A 5,531-nucleotide genomic window follows, 5' to 3' on the forward strand; every position below is an offset into this window, starting at 1 on the left:
CCTGGCTCTCCTGTCGTCCTTTCTCCGGCCCTGGCGGCCTCAGGCACGGCTCCCCCTGGAACTACCAGGGAGGAGGTGGCGCCACACTCTGGCCCCCCCGTTGAGCCCACCGTGGCCCTGGCACCTGCTCAGCCCCAACCCAGCTCCGTCTGAGGGGAAGGGAAGCCAGGAGACAGCGGCAGCACCTGAATGAGGTGCACAGTTAAAGGCACCTATGGGAGGCCCATAGGGATTGGGGAGGGGCCTTTAGTGGAGCTGTGAGAGAGCTGGGGGGCCGGGGAGTAACCGAGCAGAGGCTTCGGGGCGAGAATGAGGGGTGGGGGGGGACTAGTATTCATGAGGATTCCATTCTTGGCCTGGCTCAGGGGGTTAAGTTCAGCGATGCCATGAACTTTGGTGTAGGTGGCAGAGGAGGCTCAGATCGGGTGTTGCCATGGCTGTGGCAGAAGCCGGCAGCTGTAGCTCCCTTTTGACCCCTAGCCTGGGAACCTCCGTGTGAGGGGAGAGTGAGGGGAGAGTGAAGGAAAGATGAGCAGGGAGAGTCATCCGGGGACAGTGCAGGACGGGGAGCTGGGCCAAGTGCGGGGGCCTTGAATGCCAGAGTGAGGAGTTGGATGCTGGCAATGAGAGTAGCCATGTCCTTGGGTCCATCGTTGAGGTCTTGGCAGTGTGGACAGGATTCCTCCACATTAGCCCACTAGGGGATTGGGCAGTGGGAGAGGCTGGTTTTCTCACCTTTGACCGAGATTCAAACCTGCAGGAAGCCTGGAGACCCCCCCCCCACCTCCACTCACTCCCCACCCCAATCCCTTGCCTCCCTGCAGGCAGAGGAGTCACCGGCTGTCCCTGAGAGTCAGGGTCTGCTGGAGGTCCCAGCACCCCGGCCCTCAGGCAGCGGTCCAGCTGAGAAGAATCTTGTTCCTGCTGAGCCGCCTCCCCCTCCCCCAACCCAAATTCTACCTACGCAGACCCCTGGGCCCCCTGCCCAGGGTGCAGTGCCTGCATCCGCTCTGTGCACTTCAGAGCCTGTGTGGTTATCCTCCTGGAACTGCCACCATGGCACCTGCAAGCCCTTCCTCACGTGAGAGGCAGCAGCACCCTTGGGGGTTCCCATAACTTTGCTGCCTGAGTTACCATCCGCAACTCACAAAACGACCAGGAGCTGACTGTGCAGTGCTCCTGCCCCCACGGTGAGGGAGGGCTAGGCTGCTGCTCAGAACATCCTGTCCCTCAGCTTCCGGTGTCTCCATCCCTGTGGCCAGAGCCCCTCTGTGCTCTTGCCATTGTGCCCCAGTGGTTTGGGGTCTCTGCCAGGCCAAACGCAAGCCCCCATCCCACTCAGACAGAAGTGGAGCAGGGGTCTGGGCTGAGGCTCAGGCTGGGCAGAGGACCGGGGACTGGCATGAGCTTGGCTGCTTCGTGCCATTCCATCAGCCGGAGTCTCCTCCCCTCTGGCCAGCCGGCTGAGCCCCACGTATCACCCCCAAGCCTGGGGCTTCATTCTTGCTCACACAGTAGATTTACCTCTTAGGAGGGTTTGGAGGGGGCCTCGAGGTGGAGTGGAGACTTAAACATGGCTTATGCTCTTCTTCAGCCGTCCTCCCCTGCCCTCCCGAGACCATTGGGCACCTTTTACCTGCTGAGAGCTCCTGGCAGGAACCTGGGCACAGGAATAGGCACCAGGCACGGAAGCTGACATGGAGGCCAGGAGCACGAGAAGCTGGGGGAGGGTCTGTGCCCGCTCTAAGGACGGTGGCCAAGCACTATTCCTAACTGTTCCCAGGTTAGAGTGGGTGCAGGCCCAGCAGCCAGAGGTCAAGTGAAAAGATGGGGCTCTGTCCACAGTGTGGCTTCCAGGGCGAGACCCTCTGGCCTGTCACTCAAAGTGGTGCTGCCTCAAAGCCCAGACTCGTGGAACTCTGGGGAAACCATAGCAATTGCACTGATGGGGGCCACGTGTTCAAGATTTTTGCTCCTCAGCAAGCATTTCTGGTGCCTGCTTGGTGCATAGCCAGACCCAGGGGGTCGCTGGATGGGCAGCCAGAGAGATGAGCCAAGCACTGGGACAACACAGAAGACATGTGACTGTGGCCCACAGGTGAAGCAGATACAGTCTGATTGACTGTGAGGGCACAGGGGGAGTGGGCAGACTGCTGGGCGAGGGGCAGGGGGTAGGAGAAGAGACCAGCTAGTTAGAGACGACCTCGAATGGCCCAGGCCAGACACGCAAGGTTTGGGGTCTAAAGCCAGTTTGACACTGGAGCTGAGATTATCAGGTTTTGTTTTGTTTTGTTTTTTGGGTTTTTTTTTTTTTTTTTTGCCTTTGAGGGCCACGCCCATGGCATATGGAGTTTCCCAGGCTAGAGGTCTAATCAGAGCTACAGCTGCTGGCCTACACCACAGCCACAGCTATGTGGGATCCAAGCCACATCTGCAACCTACACTGCCGCTCATAGCAATGTCAGATCCTTAACCCACTGAGCGATTGATTGAACCTGCATCCTCATGGATCCTAGTCGGGTTCCTTAACTGCTGAGCCATGAAGGGAACTTTGAGATTATCCATTTTGTGTTTTAGACAGATCGCCCTGGGGCCTAAGGATGGGGGGAGGAGGATTGGAAGGGACAAAAATGAGACCAGGGGGCCAGGAAGGCTGTGGTAAGTCTGGACGAGGAGCGATGAGTTGGGCCAGAAAAGGACAGTGTGGGGCCAGTGATGGAGGAAAAATCATCCATAGACTGATTGGGGGGGAGGATTGGGGGTTGAGGGACCTCTGGCTTGCGGCTTGGAGGACATTATAGCCCCTGCTGGACCCACTTGGATGGCTCCCCCAAGAAAGGAGCTGCAGAGAACATAAAATCCGATCCCCATGCCTGCAAGTGAAGGAAGAGACGTCTTACTGTCTTCAGCAAGAGCCTCTGAAGGACTGCCAGTCTCTGTCCAGCCCAGGGTCGCATCATCCAACCCTTTGCTGTCCATCTCCCAGCGCTCCTTCCGGTAAGAGGTGGGGGCTACCTGAGCCCCACAAAAGGGAGATTTCAGGCTCAGAGCCTCGGAGAGACAAGCCACAGCCATTGATATGCTCTTTGGGAGGGGGGGCTCTTGACCCAGAGGCAGATCCTCAGGAAGGCTGGGTTGGAGCCCTTGCACTTGACCAAAGGGGACCTGGTCTCCGAGGGCTCTGGGGTACTCCAAGGGTTCCAGGTCTTTCTGGGAGGGTGACCAGGCTGTAACACATGGGATGGGTTTTCCCTTCCTCAGCCACCCACCAGCCAGACTAAGAAGTGGGAAACGCTCTGTGTCCTGCCTGCAGACGTGAGGCTGAACTTGCTCCAAGGAGGTCCTCCCTGCCCTAGGAACAGAGGTATGTGTGTTGGGGCAGGGCGGGGGCTCCACCCCTGTGCCTCCCCATCAAAGCGGAAAGCTGGGTATGTTGTGGCCCTGAAGGTGTAAATTTCCTTCAGAAATGGAATTGGTGTACCAGCCATGATTCAAGTTGTGTCTTCTGGTGGGCGCTTCTAACTCAGCCACGTTTGAGCCCTGTTGGGGTTGGAGAAGTAAGATTCCTGGCACCTAGGGGGCTCTTATATGCTTAGCATTAAGACAGCAAAGGAGTACACTAACGCCAATTTTGAGGAACGAATCTCAATCATTCACCCCAAATCCTTTAAAAAGATGCATCTGGCCAATACTTCCATCCCGGGAGTGGGAGGTTTTCTGCAGTGCCCACCCCCCAAAAAAAAGCCAGGCGTTCCTAATCTCTTTTGTGTCTCAGAGCCCCCTGGCAGTCTGGTGAAGGGTGGGCATGCCCCCCCCAGAATGATGTTTTAAAAATCATGAAGTAAAATATGTAGGCTTGCAAAGGATAACAATTATATGGAAATCCAGCAAAAATATTAAACAGAGTCAAAAGGTAATCAAAATATGGTTTTTTTTAAACTTGTGATGCGTTTTTGGGGTTTTTTGTTGTTGTTGTTGTTGCTGTTTTGTCTTGTTTTGTTTTGCAGCATATGGACGTTCCCAGGCTAGGAGCCCAATCTGAGCTGCAGCTGCCAGCCTACACAACAGCCACAGCAACGTGGGATCCGAGCCATGTCTGCAACCTACACCACAGCTCACGGCAACACTGGATCCTTAATCCACTGAGCAAGGCCAGGGATGGAAGCCGCATCCTCATGGATACTAGTCGAGTTCGTTTCCACTGAGCCACAGTAGAAACTCCCACGTGGTAATATGTTTGCTTATTGACACTTTAAATAGCAAACTCCAGCAGCGCCTCTAGGAACCACAGTAATTTCCAAGTAGGCTTAGTGTAAATGATACTTTGAAATTTCTGCAACAGCCAAGATGTGATATGAAACTATCCCTGATTTCTGCTGGTGGCAAAGTGACAGATGCTTCCACTACTGCGATGGTTTCTCCTTCAACGAAGGAAGCCGTTTTTAGTTAGAGGGTAATTAAAATAAAGATGTCATTTTAGGAAGTTCCCTTGTAGCACAGCAGGTTAAGGATCTGGTGTTGCCACAGCTGTAGCAGAGGTCATAACTGAGGTGTGGTTTCAGCCCCTAGCCTGGAAACTTCCACATGCTATTGGCACAGCCCAAAAATAAAAGAAAATAAAGATTTTATTCCCATTGAAGTTCACGGACTTACTGAATGGTTTATTCACCAACTGTCCCAGGATCTCAGGTTGACAGCCTTGCTGTAAAGAGGGAAGACAAGCTGCCTGCATTTGAATAAAATGTTCAATAACAGCAGAGAAAAAAAGGGTGTAAGGAAAAGTCAGATGCCCACCATCAAAAAAGCCCTTCGCTTGTCCCTGGATCTAAGAGCTGGCATGCAGCATAAATTAACCTCCTGCTTTCTAATTGATCTACTATGAGCAAGAATCCTGATCTTACAAAACAAATTGGACAAGAGTCCAGATTTTAGAAGAGAAAGGAGCTTTGTGTGGTTCTGGAAACTGACCTTCTTCTCCCAGTTTGGGACTGGATGGATTGAGCTAATTAAAAGGAAAAAAAATTAAAGGTTTTACGTCCATGTAGATCTATGCCTGATAATTTTCAACCTGGAGCCTTTTAAGTTGGAGAAATGTTTTGGGACCTGACTGAGATTAAAATTTGGTGCTCAGGGGCTTTAAAGAACACCATCAAATTCACAGAGACAGAAAGTGGATTAGAGGTTGCAGGGGCTCGGGGGAGAGGGAGGGGAGAGTCATTGCTTACTGAGTACAGAATTGCTCTGTGGAGTGATGAAAAGTTTCGGAAATAGCTATGGTGACGGTTGCACAATGTGGTGAATGTAATTATTGCCACTGAATTGTACACTTAAAAATGGCTAAAATGGAGTTCCCGTCATGGCACAGTGGTTAACGAATCTAACTAGGAACCATGAGGTTGTGGGTTCAATCCCTGGCCTTGCTCAGCGGGTTAAGGATCCAGCGTTGCCGTGAGCTGTGGTGTAGGTCACAGACACGGCTCGGATCCTATGTTGCTGTGGCTCTGGCGTAGGCCGGTGGCTATAGCTCTGAC

This window comes from Sus scrofa, chromosome 3 (assembly GCF_054392235.1).
Source record: "Sus scrofa isolate SSC_HxYL_T2T_F1_AM1 chromosome 3, Sscrofa_HxYL_maternal_Yorkshire_Landrace_v2.0, whole genome shotgun sequence".
NCBI classification, from domain to species: Eukaryota; Metazoa; Chordata; class Mammalia; order Artiodactyla; family Suidae; genus Sus; species Sus scrofa.